This window comes from Pinus tabuliformis, chromosome Q (assembly GCF_031772625.1).
Source record: "Pinus tabuliformis cultivar Carrire ecotype Pingquan chromosome Q, CPIR1, whole genome shotgun sequence".
Lineage (NCBI taxonomy): Eukaryota > Viridiplantae > Streptophyta > Pinopsida > Pinales > Pinaceae > Pinus > Pinus tabuliformis.
The window spans coordinates 734,085,098-734,103,121 of NC_142296.1; the positions used below are offsets into that span (position 1 = coordinate 734,085,098).

The 18,024-nt window shown below is 34.4% G+C and overlaps 1 long non-coding RNA gene across 1 annotated transcript; it reads right to left on the minus strand.

The window, feature by feature from the left end:
• Positions 1 to 2,832: 2,832 nt before the first annotated feature.
• LOC149221627 (uncharacterized) lies at positions 2,833 to 4,346 on the minus strand. The gene is made up of 4 exons (XR_016248866.1): positions 4,251 to 4,346; positions 4,033 to 4,124; positions 3,432 to 3,494; positions 2,833 to 3,296 (listed from the first exon to the last, which is right to left on the minus strand). It is a non-coding gene; the product is annotated as an uncharacterized LOC149221627 (long non-coding RNA).
• Positions 4,347 to 18,024: the final 13,678 nt, after the last annotated feature.

Consider the following 18,024-nt stretch of genomic DNA (forward strand, 5'->3'; position numbering starts at 1 on the left):
TTCAAATTATTATCTTATAATTAGGTTAAATATATTTAATAAAAATGATGATCCACACAAAAATGTATCTCCTTATAAAATAAAAATATATCAAATTTTAATTATATTAAAGAAACTTAATCTACACAACTTTTTAATTCATATAGGAAAAATATTAATATTCAATCAAATTAAAACGATACCATTCCAAAGAAAAACATTTACATACGACAATTTTGCAATTTGCTTAAGACTCGCTTCCATATCTACTTGCTTCTCTACACAAACACACTATGTTGGAATTCAAAAATGCTCCTCCTTGTTTGTACATTGATAATTATTTATTATCTTTCTCAGGCTTCCATATACATTGCCAAACTGGACAATTACTTTGTTTATTTCGTACCATACCAAGAGCAGAAATAATGCAGAAAATATTTCCATTATGGTCTCCTCCTCCATGCTCAACCTCCAATTATTCATATACTTCATTCCTTCAAATCAGAAATGCTCTAAAGAATCATGTAACCATTTTTTGAAGTATTCTTTTAAATTCTCTGTGGACCTATTTTTATCATGTAACCATTTTTTGAAGTATTCTTTTAAATTCTCTGTGGACCTATTTTTATAATACTGTACAAGGAACAAATTTCCATGTGACTATTGTTAAAAATGTGCAAGTAACAACTCTACTTTCCATTTTCCTGTTGTTTTTAAAAAGTTGATATTTCACATTACAGTGGAGGACTTTTGTATGATTTTTTGAATAGAAAAGTGGCAAACCCATCTAAATGAAAAGTCAATAAAATCTATCCATCTACTTTTTAATCTATCCATCTAGCCATAAAAAGTAGAACAATGGGCATTCCAACAATGTGGCCTCATTTCCAATGTACATGCTAAGACTTTTGGCCATTAATCAAGGTAAATAATATGCTATGAGACGCTTCAATATTATTGGGTTTGAACTGAATCGTGATGACAACCATCATAAAACTCCATACAATACAATACACTACAAGGTTTAAAAACTATGAACGGCTGAAAATACGAGGATGTGGTCATAGTTACTATCTACTTATTGCATATATCTACAAGAATTTCTTTGTATACTTCCTCTTGGCTTTTTCTCAAACTAGTCAATACTTCTTCCTCCCAGTTTTCTTCTCAGAGAAAAAAATTGCCCAACAAATTCATCTGATCAGACTCGTTCGACTGTTTTTCGTATTCTACAGGTGTCAACCAATTTGGCTCTAAGGTATTGTTGTAGATGCCTATCATCGCATGTTCGGCAACCATTGCAAAGCAACTGACATGATCACTGCCATTGATCTGGATCTGAACTGTTTCAAAATTATAAACAGAAGGTTGGAGAAGACTTTCTAATGAGAAATCCTGGATCCTAAAACTCAGAGTATTGTCAGTTGGAGGCAATGACAAAACATTACAATCTTGAAAATATAAAACGTTTGATTCAGATGTTCGCTGATTAGAAGTCGTATCGGCTAGCAAATGCTCATGAGAGTCTTTTGATTCATTAGTTATACTATCAAATAATGCCAACATTAATCAATACATCTCTATTTTTTTTTGTTGAATGGATAAGAGGACCTGGATTTGTGAGACAATAGAAAAGTTTAAAACTAAATTAGTGAACACATGGCTCTACAAGTCACAAGCTAGGGCAGTATAAGTCTACACTGTAAGTATATCAACGCATTACTGTACAAGTTGGTCTAGCCACTTGGACAAGATTTGACTATGAATTGATGAGAAGATAATTAAGGCTCATAACCAAATATGACAAAACACATGAATTGAATAGACCACAAACTGTTGAATCAAATGAGTTGACAGAGAGCAGCAAAGAGAGCGCGTTAGAGACAGAGCCAGAGACACGGACCGAGATAGCGATTTGGATCGAGATAGAGAACCAAGATTCAGAAATAGGATTGGGTGAGATTCGTATTTTATAGTGTCTTACAATTGTTTGTAATTTGTTAGTCTTCCAAATTACTGAGAGTAATACTGTAGAATATTTTTCCTCTCTTCAATTTTTTTTCTCCAAAAGTACCATTATTTTTCCAGCAAGATTTCAGAAAGAGGATTGGGTGAGGTTCATATTTTATAGTGTATTACAATTGTTTGTAATTTGTTAGTCTTCCAAATTACTGAGAGTAATACTGTAGAATATTTTTCCTCTCTTCAATTTTTTTCTCCAAAAGTACCATTATTTTTCCAGTAAGATCAGTCTTGTTAGATTTTTCCCGATTCAGCCCTTTTGGTCAGCCAAAAATGACTTTTAATTCTTTGCATGCTTAACACTGAAGTGCCATCATATTTGTTTTTTCGCTGTAGCCTTTGATTTGGGTATAGTTCTGCTTGGTGGTAGATTCATCAGCTCTTAGGAAAGTATATTTAAAGTCACGTTTTGTTGTCTGGCATTTGATATTGGCTTCCAGTGCAGGTGAGCTACTAGACAGAAGGGAATGGCATTTCTCAGAGCCTATCTTTTCTCTTTCACTTTTGAAGCTATTTAAAGATTGAATAGTTGTCTAGACTCTAGATAGTGTAGCTAAAAATGTGTCTAGTGTGAAGGATCACTATTTCTTGCTATTATTACTAACTTGAAATTACTGATGACAACAAATCAACATCATGTCTTATCTTTGAATTGCTTTTACAACCTTAAATAGAACAACATCATCCTTTATTTCATCAATTCTAACACTTGCTCTCCAATTAAGAGAAAAACCCAGTTCTCTTTACAAGAGAGCTTTATTTATAACTGAGATAGCAAAGTAAACTCCCAAGTGAAAGATAATATTGTCTCTATGTGGTATAAATATTTAAAGACATTGACAATATTGATTTGTTGAGTTGCTGGTTTTTCTCTGCTCCACATTTTCTAGTTGATGTGTCCACGGAAATTGAATTTCTGAGGGTTGTTAGGCTCAAAGACTTCACTAAAGAAAATGATGGCAAGGAATATCAACACGATGATAACTTCACTAAAGAAAATAACGGGAAGGAAAATCAAAAGGATGATATTAATAGCTTGCCACCTTGAGTGAGTCATTATTAAAGTTCCCCACACCCTCGACCTTGCAAGAATTACACTCGTAGCACAACAAATTTTCATCATTCTTCCATGCTATATGGTCACCGTCCAATGCGTCTACATTCTTTGTCTTTATGTACCCGAATCCACATAAGTCTGGTGGCTTGCAACACCTAAACTCCAAACAAACCAATATTCCCTTGCTTTTGGGATAATACGCATAAGCCCTGGAACCCCACTTTGGATTACAAAAAACCTGCATATTTATAACCCATAAATCAGCGAAGAGAACGTCCGTCAAAATATTTTATATAGAAAAATCTATACTGACACACCAAAAATAGTTGAAAAGAACTGAGGGGAATAAAGACTGTTTTGGTTGAATGCTGACCTTGAAGGGTTGAAACTTCCAAAAGACTGGACTGAAGCCGCGCCCTAGAAACCAACTATACGGCTGTAACAGGATGGATAACCAACCCAAATGAGGGCTCTTAATTTAAACGTTGAGACAAGATAAATAAAGGAAATGAGAAGCAGGGTTTAGGATGTCGTTGCCTCAGAGATCTGGAACAAAAAATGAGAGGGGTTTTCCTTTGCCCTCATTAAAAAAAATACGTTATATACTGTGATAAGACTAGACGGGGGCAGAAGGTGGTGGGATCTAAACAAAAATTAATAAGGCTCCATGAGCAGAAACCACTGGTGGAATTCCTCCTCAAACACAACATACATACACAAAGGAGGGGAAACCATTTGAGAAACCCCAATTTAAGTATAGAGGGTCTTGTCCAGAATATTTTTCTGTATACAAAAAAAGGGTTGGCCCTAGGCCATTCTTTTTCTTAACTAATAAATTTGAATACCTACGACCATTCCTTTCCTTAACTAATAAATTTGAAAACCCATATTATAAGAACCCAATCAGAACCCTAAATAATTAAACCAAATACCCTTGCTCAATAAGGGAGTGGGAAATAGGGGCGGTAAAGAACCTGGAAAAAAGAATCAATAAGCACTCTTTTGGTTAAATGTCGATGCCCAAAGACCGGTTTGAAGCGGTACCCTGCAAACCAGCTATACGCACCTGTATGAGGATGGATAACCAGCCCAAACGAGGGTTTTTAATTTAAACGTAAAGGAGACGATATAAAGAAAGGAAAATCAATGGCTTTAACTACTGGTAATGTTATCAAAAAATGAATAATAATACCTGTACTGTGCCTTCCCCTGAAGCCAACATTCCCTTAGAGATCTGAAAAAAAGAAGAAGAGAGTATCTTTAGCCTTCATCCAAAAAAAGCGTTGTATATTGTGATAAGACAAGGGCGGAATACCTCAAGAATGTAAGCCCAGAGTATAACGGGTGTAGTTGGAAAGCGCAGAGTATAACTAGCGTAAGTTGGAAAGCAAGGTCTCCCCATAACGTAAATGAATGACTCATTTAACAGTTCAAACAGGTGGTGATCCAAGGGTGGAGAATATCTTGATCGTCTAACATCAGATCAAACGGAGGATAGCAAGACAGCTAAGATGAGAGGGGAGTTTTTACGCCGTACAGTGATCAAATTAAAATCTGGTATTCAGTTATAATCTGGTACAAAGATATTCAACGCGCTGCAGGAAGACGAAAAGAGTCCAGGGCAGCACAATATGTAGGGAAATTTAATAGAATGGCAGAGACATGCTAGTGTGACGTTGCTATCTCTGTCTTCATATTCATCGCATGTTACACTTATGCAAGCTTTGCACTGGCTAGTTTTCGTCCCAACTCCATTTTTGTACTGGGCAAAGCATGGTGAGGTTATTTATATACCGTTCGAAATTGAATGTTTTTGAGTCCTGTGTTCTGGCAGGTATTAATTTCTCTTTTATTTTGTTTGGTTTTTGTTGTAGTATATCTCTGATTTTTCACATTGGGAATCTGCACAGTATGACAGATGGCAAAAGTTCTCTGCGTCACTGGTTTGATTTTCATCGCAACAACTGTTATGAGATGAAAATTGTACACTGTCTGAGACACTGCCACGAAGAGTGTCCCATTACTTCAATTTGGGGACTTGATTTCCTTCTTGTAAAGTAATGGAGGACAAGACTGAGTTTTTCAACGGAAATACAAGGAGCATGAATGAGGTGAACTGCTCCCATGGCAGGGCTTCACAAAAACAAACTGCAGATTTCACCTAATATATTCGCAGTTTTGGAAATAAAGAGAACAGGAACGAAAGAATTGAAGTCGATGAAAGAATGGCAGGGGATATATCAACAGGAAGGAGGTAAACCGATTGTTTATTCTACTTTTCATATTTATCTCTTTGGAAAAGAGATATTAAAAGAGAGCAGAGGTAAACCGGTTTTTTACTCTACTTCTCATATTTATCTATTTGGAAAAGAGATATTTATCTTAATTATACAATCAATTCGTGGAGAAAATATCTCAATCAAACACTAAAGTAAAAGTTATTTTAATTGACCTAAATCTCTCAAATCTGATTAATTAACAATTAACCAATTCACATAATAATTACCTTTATGATAATAAAATTCATTCCATGTTCACAACAAACATCAAATTCTAACTATGAATCAAAATATTTTTGTATAAATTTTTATTTAAAATATACTGAATGTATCTCGACCAAACACTAAAGTGAAAGTTATTTTAATTGAATGTATCTCAACCAAACACTAAAGTAAAAGTTATTTTAATTGACCTAATCTGACTAATTAACAATTAACCAATTCATATAATAATTGCCTTTATGATAATAAAATTCATTCCATGTCCACAACAAACATCAAATTCTAACTATGAATCAAAATATTCTTGTATAAATTTTTATTTAAAATATACTGAATGTATCTCAACCAAACACTAAAGTAAAATTTATTTTAATTGACCTAATCTGACAATTAACCAATTCACATAATAATTACCTTTATGATAATAAAAGTCATTCCATGTTCACAACAAACATCAAACTCTAACTATGAATCAAAATATTTTTGTATAAATTTTTATTTAAAATATACTAAATGTATCTCAACCAAACACTAAAGTAAAAGTTATTTTAATTGAATCTATCTCAACCAAACACTAAAGTAAAAGTTATTTTAATTGAATGTATCTCAACCAAACACTAAAGTAAAGTTATTTTAATTGACCTAATCTCACTAATTAACAATTAACCACTTCGCATAATAATTACCTTTATGATAATAAAATTCATTCCATGTTCACAACAAACATCACATTCTAACTATGAATCAAAATATTTTTGTATAAATTTTTATTTAAAATATACTGAATGTATAAGGAGAATGAGATTTAGTTCTCTGAAAAATATTGCATTATAGAAATAGAGATTGTTTGTATGATTATTTATTTATTTATTTATTATTTATTATTTTATTTTATTTTTTCTTTTCATTTTAAATGTATCTGACAAATATTTCATTATAAAAGTGGAGATTGTTTGTGTGATTTTTTATTTATTTATTTATTATTTATTATTTTATTTTATTTTATGATAATAAAATTCATTCCATGTTCACAACAAACATCGCATTCTAACTATGAATCAAAATATTTTTGTATAAATTTTTATTTAAAATATACTGAATGTATAAGGAGAATGAGATTTAGTTCTCTGAAAAATATTTCATTATAGAAATAGAGATTGTTTGTGTGATTATTTATTTATTTTTATTATTTATTATTTATTATTTTATTTTATTTTTTCTTTTCAGTTTAAATGTTTAAATTTTACACAGAGATTTAGTTATCTGACAAATATTTCATTATAAAAGTGGAGATTGTTTGTGTGATTTTTATTTATTTATTTATTTTTATTTTTATTATTTATTATTTTATTTTATTTTATTTTATTTTTTCTTTTCAGTTTAAATTTTACATTGTTTGTGTGATTATTTATTTATTTTTATTATTTATTATTTTATTTTATTTTTTCTTTTCAGTTTAAATGTTTAAATTTTACACAGAGATTTAGTTATCTGAAAAATATTTCATTATAAAAGTAGAGATTGTTTGTGTGATTATTTATTTATTTTTTATTTTTATTTTTATTATTTATTATTTTATTTTATTTTATTTTTTCTTTTCAGTGTAAATGTTTAAATTTTACACAGAGATTTAGTTATCTCACAAATATTTCATTATAAAAGTAGAGATTGTTTGTGTGATTTTTTATTTATTTATTTATTTTTATTTTTATTATTTATTTTATTTTATTTTATTTTATTTTATTTTTTCTTTTCAGTTTAAATTTTACACACAGTGACAAATATTTCATTATAAAAGTAGATATTGCTTGTGTGATTTTTTATTTATTTATTTATTTTTATTTTTATTATTTATTATTTTATTTTATTTTATTTTTTCTTTTCAGTTTAAATTTTATTACACACAGATTTAGTTATCTGACAAATATTTCATTATAAAAATAGAGATTGTTTGTGTGATATATATATTTTTTTATTTAGAATCCAATCATGAAATATTGGATATCTCCAACCTGCATTTTGATAAAATACTTGGTTGTTCAGTAAAAATATGTTAATGGCTAGATCTTCTTGGCATATTGACATCGATCTCATGTATATTGTCAATATGATAGGAAGATCTTGACATTAAGAGATTTTTAAAAACTCTTAGATTAGTTGAGGAATTGGTAAAATCTTAATCTTTGTCAATATGACAGGAAGTTCTTAAGAGATTTTTATAAGCTTCTAGATTAGTTAACTAAACTAGGCATAGTCTACAAATAAAAAACTTCATACTTCTTCCGTCAAATTTGGATATAGATCTTGACATTAAGAGATTTTTAAAAACTCCTAGATTAATTGAGGAATTGGTAAACTCTTAATCTTTGTCAATATGATAGGAAGTTCTTAAGAGATTTTTAAAAGCTTCTAGATTAGTTAACTAAACTAGCCATAGTCTACAAATAAAAAACTTCATACTTCTTCCGTCAAATTTGGATATACTTTTCCTTGACTGTGAAATTTACATAAACACCTAATAAAATATCAAACAGATTTTCAAAAGCTTCTAGATTAGTTAACTAAACTAGCCATAGTCTACAAATAACAAACTTCATACTTCTTCCATCAAATTTGGATATACTTTTCCTTGATTGTGAAATTTACATAAACACCTAATAAAATATCAAACTTCATTACAGTTTAAGCTCCAAATTCCATAGTAGGCCCAACATAGAATCAACACATCAAGAAAACAAATATCATAACTAGAAAACAATGACACTTTATGCTTGTATATTAAGTAAAGAATCACCATCGTTGTCATCGCATATTTGTTTTCCTGAAATGAATGAGATTCATTTTTGCATCCCACTTATACTAAAACAATATTTCTATGAAAAAAATCAAATTCATTTTTATACTAATGATAGAGTGAAGTGAGGTTCAAAGAATTTCCTCATGGAGGATCCCAAACTCCTAAAGGATTTGTGGACTAAAACTTCAAGTGAGTGGCTGAATAATTCTCAACTTTAATCACCTCATCTAATTGTTAATATGTGCCAAAATCAATATCATACAATAAATATAAGTGATACCAAAACTAATTTTTTCAGTTAAATGTGAAGGCCAACAAAAAGACTCCATTTGTAATAAGAAAAAATGTTAATGTGAACTTATAATGTGTTTAGATGACTTAAATTTGCTTATCAATAAAGAGACCTTTAACTAAAAAATGTTTTGTTATTATACAATATACTTGATTGAAAGATATCAGGCAGATTATTGCCACCCCATAAGAATGAATGCATTAATTATCAACATAGCATGACTGCCCCCATGCAGTTTAATGCATGCCAAGATTGAATGCAGTTTAGGGGGTGACTCTTGCCACCCCATAACAATGAATGCATTAATTATCAACGTGGAATGACTGCCCCCATGCAGTTTAATGCATGCCAAGATTGAGGATGTTAGGACATTCTTCTTATGAGGCAAAGATGTCTTTTTTCATAAGCACCAATCAATCTATATTTCTTTGTTTGACAATTTTTTGTTCTTAGTAGATATATCCACTGTGGTGTGGGCATTGTCAAGAATTAGAGCCTACATATAATATAATTGCATTATCGATGTGATTCTTGCCACCCCATAACAATGAATGCATTAATTATCGATGTGGGATGACTACCCCCATGCAGTTTAATGCATGCCAAGATTGAGGATGTCAGGACATTCTTCTTATGAGGCATAGGTGTTTTTTTTTGCAGAAGCACCAATCAAACTATATTTCTTTGTTTGAAAATTTTTTGTTCTTAGTAGATATATCCACTATGATGTGAGCATTTTCAAGCATTAGAACCTACATATAATAAAATTGCAAAGCAGATTCATGAGATTGAATCCCTTGTCGATGGATCCCCATGTAGAATGGTGCAAGCTCATAAGTGAGATTGAATCCCTTGTAGATGGATCCTCATGTAGAATGGTGCAAGCTCGTAACTTTTCCAAAGAATGTGGATTGAACAATGTAAAGCAAAAATTGAAAATTATTTGCTTAGAAGGTACAAAAATTCACATGTACAATTTTATTTTATTTTTTCATCTATCAGATATTTTATTTTGTTTGATTAACTTAACTGTAATTATGAAATAGATATATGACACCAATCCTTCTCCTCCATTGTATCTTGACATACAATAATGCAGAAATCAACACATTTAGAATCAAATTATGTGAAGGTAGAATTTAAAAGTCCATAAGCTTTTGGTCAAGTGAGATAGTTCAATATTGAAAAATGATCAAAAATGACTGTGAGAGCAGAAATAGATATGCACTAAACTTGACTGCCAGGAAGGAAATAATCTTAGCATATTAGTATCAAATTTACACTTTGCAACCTTTTTCACTTTTTGCAAATAATTTTTTCTTTTTTAGTCATAAAAAGTCTTTTGCATTTATTTATAGGCCCCTTCGTGGTCAAATACATAGCTAGCCAAGTCTCCCAGAATAAAGGAATGCGCCTGGATGCTACCATGAGAGTTCACCATGGTACCTCTAAATAGTGAATTAAAGTTGCTATGTTAGCTAAAATACTTAGTTAATCAATTCTCAACAAAAGAATCTACTTCTCTCCTATCAAACAATGTAAAGTTGTTTAGATCTACTCTAGATCCTCACACAACCACAAACAAGACATGTCAACACATGTTTGGTGCCTTTGATAATTACCTCCCATTCATGTCTATTTTCCTCCATTTTCTTACTTCTTTATAAATGAATATCTAAACAATAGTGTTGTTAAAAACATCAACTAGATTTATTGATATATCTATTTCATAGATTTTATTTATTAAACTTAAATTATGTAAGTTATTTAAATTTAATTGGTGTAATAAATTTAATTTAAATGTTAATGGCATTAATAATTTCACAATGTTGTTGACAAAAACTTTAAAATTAACTCACAAATAAAAAAGTGTTAGTAATGTTAGTACAATTTTTTAACAATCACTACTATTACAACTAAGTACTGAAACTAGCCTTAAAATTGACTCTCAACTTTGAAAGTGATTGGCGAATAGTAAATCCATAATATTCTATGGATAACACCTTTTAAATTAAAAAAATTAAATAAAGCATTTTAAACCAAAATATTAAAAACAATTATAGAATCAAACAAAAATACTATCACTAATACTCCTTTCTTAAATTAAAAATCATAACATTTTAAAAACTATAACTTACACATAGACATGATCATAAAAATTATAAATAAATCAATAAACCAATAAATTAAAATAAATAAAGAAAACCCAAATAAATAAGATTAATAAAAAATTCCCTCACGGGATGCTTATCAAGACAAATAGGCTAGGGGGTGATTTTTGCCACCCCATAACAATGAATGCATTAATTATCGGCATGACTACCCCCATGCAGTTTAATGCATGGCAACATTGAGGATGTCAAGACATTCCTCTTATGAGGCAAAGGTGTCTTGTCTTCTTGCAAAAACACTAATCAATCTATTATTCATGGGGATGCTTAGCAAGACAACTAAGCTACCGGGGTGATTTCTGCCATGACTACCCGAATGCAGTTTAATGCATGCCAAGATTGAGGATGTCAAGACATTCCTCTTATGAGGCAGAGGTGTCTTGTCTTATTACAGAAGCACTAATCAATCTATATTTCTTTGTTTGACAATTGTTTGTTCTTAGTAGATATACCCACCATAGAGTGGGCATTTCAGAGCATTAGAGCCTACAAATAAAAAAAATTGCAAAGCATATTCTGAGATTGACTCCCTTGTCTTAGCTTAGATGGATCCCCATGTAGCATGGTGCAATCTCATAACTTTTCCAAAGAATGTATATTGAACAATGTGAAGCAAAAATTGAAAAATATTTTCTTAGAAGATACGAAAATGCACATGTGCATTTATGTTTTTATTTTTATATTTTTCCATGCATCAGACATTTTGTTCGATTAACTTAATGATAATTATGAAATTTATATATGACACCAATCATTCTCCTCCATTGTACCTTGACATACAATAATGCAGAAATCAACACATTCAAAATCAAATTATGTGTAGGTAGAATGTAAAAGACTCCAATCTTTTGGAATTGAGTTAGTTCAATATTGAAAAATGGTGAGAAATGACTATGAGAGGAGAAAGAGATATGCACCAAACCTGTGTGGAAGTAAATAATATCAACGTCAAATGTACACTTTGCAAACTTTTTTCACTTTTTGGGAATATAGTTTTCTTTTTGAGTCATAAAAATATTTTCACATTTATTTATAGGCCCTTTTGTGGTCAAATACATAGCCAAGTCTCCCAGAATATCATGCTGAATAAATATAAAGGAACACTAATGGATGCTACCATAAGATTTCACCATGGTACCTCTAAATAGTGAATTAAATTTGCTATGTCAGATAAAATACTTATTTAATCAATTCTCAATAAAATATCCATTTCTTTCCTATCGAACAATGTAAAGTTGTTATGCAAGTGACTCGCTTTGTTGATATATCTATTTCATAGATTTTCTTTAAACTAGTTCATCCAGTGCTATTGAATATAAACCTTGTGTCACAAACGAATAAAAATGCCCAAAATAAGTTAACAAAGGAAAATCTAATCACCTTAAGAGCAAGTGGTACAGGAATGTAAGCTTTTGATCAATTGAGATGGTTCAATATTGAAAAAGAGCATCTTCTTTATCAACTATTTACTATTGGAACTTCAAAGAACATCTTTAAAGATTGAGAGGCAATTTATGTTGGAAAGGTTATAGAATTTTTAAATTTAACATAATGTAAGTGATTTATCTTTATCTTTTAGCTTTGAATGACATTTTCTTTACTAATTTTATATTCAATGATCTTACATATGTCACAATTCTTCTACACTTGATGCCTTACGGCATTTCCTTTGCAACATTTGGTCAAAGACTCCTCATGCGCATCTCTAAACAATGAGATTTGATCAAAGTACTACATTTCAAATCCTCTCAATACATCTGGGAAATGAGAAACGGAATTGCTAACAACTAGAGCAGGCCTACTGTCTAAACCTTAACAGAAAATGGAACACTTGAAGTTGAAGCTGAATTCTCCTTCTCTCGGCATATGCCCAAATACCATAACCTGCTTGCTAGGTAGAATGTTTTGGCTTCACTTCTCAGGATTCAAAGAGAGTTTTTAATGTCATATTGTCTCATGGCTTTCCTCTTTCACTTACTTGCAGTGGTATGAATACATGTTACTTAGAACTCATCAATGATGCTCTAACTTCCTTCATATATTTATAAATTGTGTTTCCTTGCATTGTATCTTTGTTTTGCTGATGCATAAAAACTCTCTATGCCCTTACTTCATGTTAAGTTGATCTTGCTGTGGTACTGAAACATACTTTGACTCCATAGCCCAATGGTAGCCAGCCTTCATCTTTCAACCTATAAACATATACAATCACAAACTATAGAGTTAGCCATCTATCCATATCTTTAATCAAAATCATTAACCCTTTGAGAGAGCCCTCTCAGGTTGAGGAGGTTAAGCCTTAGCTTAAAGATTGGTTTGAAATAGTTACACTGAGATAGTCAGATAAACAGCCTATCAGGGTCCTATTTTGGTGATAACAAAACCCCAATCCATTAACCTTGTATTAGAACATACATGTAGTTCCCTTGACCCGATCTACAAAATACCACAAGCATAAAACCATCATGCCCAAAACCATATGTGAAACTCATGCACAAAACCATCGATAGGTCCACCCATCTAATATAGGGTCCAAAAAAAAATTCCTGGGGCGTTGCCTTGGACCCCATGCAGGGGGGCTACCACCCCCCGGCAAGGGGGCTGTCACCCCCCCCATCCCCCCCCCCCCGTGACCCCCCAGCTACGCTCGGCGCAACGAAGGGGGGACCAGTTCCCCCCCCCCCCCCCCCCCCCACCCTCTAACCCCACATCTTTATGCATGGGGCTAGTTATGGAAATAATATAACACAAACCCAACATTCTACCTATTATTGTTTTCTTTTTCACATAGGGGGTCACAACAGAGCTTAGTCATTGGTCCAGCCCTACAATGCCCATTGTTTCTCTACACCAAGAAAATTTCTCAGTGCTCACAGACTTTGTTAATGCATCTCCAGTATTCTTCAAAGTGTCCACCTTTACCAGCAACACCTTTTTATCCTCAACCATATCCCTCACAAAGTGATATTGAACATCAATGTGCTCTTCCTTTGAATGATAAGCAGGGTTCTTCGTTAAGAAAATTGCACTTTGGTTGTCACATTCTATCCTTATAGCTCATTGTACCAACCCCATACTTGAACATAATCTCTGCAACCAAACTTCTTCCTTGTTTGCATGAGTGGTTACCATGTATTCTACTTCTGTAGTTGAAAGTGCCACTATAAATTGTCTCTTGCTCATCCGAGTGACTACACCTACGAATAGGTTAAACACATACCCACTTATAGTGTTAGGGTCCAACCCTAACCCCCTTATTTATGTAATAGGATCGAGTCATAGTTATAGTTAAGTAAAGAGTCAATAAAGCCCATATTAATAATTGTAAGTGGTTGACCCACATTTAAAGAAGGGACCGCAATTAGTTGCAAATGGGCCATGGTATTAGATAGATGGTATTAATAAGAACCATGGTATTGACCCATGGTATTGCATGTATGAATCCTATATAAAGGATAGAGACTTCCCTCGAGGAGCATCGTGTCTTATTTGGTAATTGAGCCCAGCTCTATTGGAGGTTTCCCCCTCGAAGAGGCAAGTGAACATTGCTTTCCTTTTCTAAATAATAAAATACTTGCTATTATTTCTTATTGTTCTGTGTTCTGGGTATATTTATTCACATATTTGGTATTCTGGTATCTTCCTGCAGGTCAAGAGCATAACAAGTGGTATTAGAGCACTTTCCAGGGCCAATGGATCTCCATTTTTAGCAAAAAAAAAAATGGCTAGAGACGTGTTCCAACGTCTTTAAACCACGGGATCTATCATTGAGCGCATAAACTTGCGGATTTGGGGAGGCATGCACATAGGAAATACAAGAGGTGGTCACGCTTGTTGGACTCCCTTGTAACCCCTGTGGGTACCCCTTCAAGTAGTAGCACATTAGATAGAACTGCGCACGGACTTTCTTCCAAGTACCCTCTAGGTATATCGAAAGCCCCCTAAGCTCTCTTGAGACCTCGCCATAGATAAACTATCGGCCATCTTGCTGCCACAGTACACTGAGAACAACACTCGGAGAGATTACTCGCACGTACGATAGGGTAGTCGGGTTGTATGGCTAAGGGTACAATTGATCCTCCTTGGTGAGTACCCTGAAAGATTGGGCCGAGTACTATTGTCAGACCCTTATGTATATTGCGATCTATAGCACCTAACACTCCTTGAGACCATAGTTCCCTTGTCTCTCTCTAGATCACTCATCATCTTTGCCAGATCACATCTAGCAGGTTGGGTTCTGTCGTAGCCGCAACAATCAGTTCTGCCATTCAGATCTCTCAGATCTGAAATTGAGATCTATCAGATCTGCCAATCAGATTTATCAGATCTGCCATTTAGATCTAGCCGTTGGGTTCTATAGCAGTCGCCACAATCAGATCTGCTATTCAAATCTAGCAGCAGGGGCTCGATCACTGCGACATTCCTAAAGTCTGAGACCCTCCCGGGATGCTTATAGGAGAATTAGCCCATAAGAATCAGGTCGACGAGCTGAGCAAGGTGGTACCATTCACTTGTTAACGTCAAAAATTTCGGGTGGTCCCAAATTTTAAGTGCACCGGATTAGTGCATGGTACAAACTAGAGCTCAAGTTATGGCCAATGAGAAGATCAACACCCTTGAAACAAATTTGGATGCAGTACTGACATTGCTCGAGACCTTAGCTGACACACTCACAAAGGGAAAGTCAAAGGAACACTCGGAGGCATATGCTTTCAATGAAAACATTGAGGGCGAGTCTAACCGTTCTCTTCACCTCTTTGGCAACCACCAATAGTCCTAGACGTGACCACCCAAGCTAGACATGTATAAATTTGATGGCTCTCATCCGGCCACATGGCTAGCACAAATGGAGCAATATTTCACACTGAATCACATCAGAGATGATGCGACTTAGCTTAGTGTGGGTAGCATGTACTTGGACAATGTAAGATGGCAATGGTGGTAGTGGCATCAACGTTGTTATGGAAGGCCCGTGACTTGGTAGACATTCGCAAAAGCTCTTACGGATCGCTTTGACCATGAGTATAACTTTTTAGGTCATCTCACTAAGCTCCGATAGACAGGAACAATGAACGAATATATTACAGCCTTTGAAGCCTTAGCCTTCCGCATAGGAGGTCTACACGATCAGTTCTACTTTGAATGTTTTTTTAGTGGTCTCAAAGAAGCCATACAAGCCCACGTCCGACTGCAACACCCAACCTCATGGTGGTTGCTTGCAAGATAGCTCGTGAAGTAGAACGTTCATTAGCGGCCCAGTCCAATCGCCCAAATTTCATAGCCAAGGGTCGCCCCACCCAGGCTCAAAGCACTATCCAAATACTCAAGGTTCAAAAGGTGTCACTAGTGGAAATGGCAGAAAGAAGAAAGCAAGGATTGTGTTACTACTATGATGAGAAATACTCCCCCGCGCATAAATGCAACGAGCCCAAATTCTTTCAAATTGATGCTACTGATCACAGTTCATCGGAGGAAGCCCCACCACTTGAGGAATCAGAGGAGGAAGATGAGGACAACCAGTCGAACAATGTAGCAGAAGAACCAGTTATCTCACTTCATGCTTTGGCAGGGATTTCTTCTCCCCAAACTCTCAAAATCAGAGGTTTTATTAAGCATCGCCCTGTAGTAGTCTTGATTGATAGTGGCAGTACACATAACTTTATCCATCAAAGAGTTGCGAAAGCAGTGCATTGTTTTGTCAGAGAAGTCTCTAACTTCCAGGTCCAAATTGCTGATGGGGGGACAATTAAATGTGAAGGCCACTGTGAAAATGTCAAACTTAAAATGGGGTATTATCAATTAAAGACCCACATGTTTTCCATACACATGGGAGGGTGTGACATTTTCTTGGGTGTTGAATGGATCCGCACACTCGGCCAAATCACAATGGATTTCCAGGAGTTATATATGATCTTTAAGCAGAACAACCACACACATACCCTCCACGGACTCCAGGCGGGTGATCCCTCTATCATCAGCTCACATAGGATGGAAAAATTGTTAAAACAGGGCCACCATGGAGTTATAGCCCAATTTAATGCCATCCAGGCCTTCGAACCCACTTCTCTTCATATTCATTCTGAGATGCAACAGATCTTAAACAACCATATACCAGTCTTTGACAAGCCTCATGAGCTTCCACCCTCGAGAGGGGAACATGATCATAGCATTACTTTGGTCCCAGGGGCCCAACCACCAAATGTGCACCCATATAGATATTCATTCGCCCAAAAGAATGAAATTGAAAAAATCATCAAGGAACTCTTGGAAGCAGGCATCATTCGTCCTAGCATGAGTCCTTATTGATCGCCTGTGGTCATGGTGCTCAAGGAAGATGGGGAATGGCATATGTGTCCAAACTTCAGGGCCCTCAACAAGTTGACGGTCAAAGATAAATTTCCCATCATGGTTGTCGATTTTTTACTAGATGAACTAAATGGGGCTCAATTCATTATTAAGTTCGACCTTCACTCAGGCTATCGCCAAATTCGCATGAAAGAAGTAGACATTCCAAAGATTGCTTTCCGAACTCATGAAGGCCATTATGAGTTCCTGGTCATGCCATTTGGTCTTTGTAATGCCCCATCCACTTTTCAGAGCCTCATGAACCACTTGCTCAAACCATAGCTCAGAAAATTTGTCCTTGTTTTCTTTGATGACATCCTCATCTACAGGCGCACCTAGGCCAAACATCTTCAGCATGTAGATATGCTCTTGCAACTGCTCCGGAAGCATAAATTATTTGTCAAGATGTCCAAGTGCTCTTTTGGCATGGAAGAAGTTGAGTATTTGGGCCACATTGTGGGGCGTGAAGGTGTTAGGGTGGACCCCAAAAAGATCCAGGCAGTGCAGGATTGGCCTCAACCAAAGACCTTAAAGAGCTTGAGAGGATTTTTGGGTCTCACGGGCTACTATCGCAAATTTTTCCGCAATTATGGTCACATTGCTAGACCCCTCACTGACCTCCTCAAGAAAAATTCATTTCTCTAGAATGATGAAGTGCAACAGGCATTTATAGCTCTCAAACATGCCATGTGTTCCACTCTCGTATTAGCACTACCCGACTTCACCAAATCTTTTGTGATTGAATGTGATGCTTCAGGTACGGGTATTGGGGCGGTCTTAATGCAGGAAGGTCAACCCTTGGCCTTCACTAGCCAACAACTAAGTGGGACAAATCTGGGACAATCTACCTATGAGAAGGA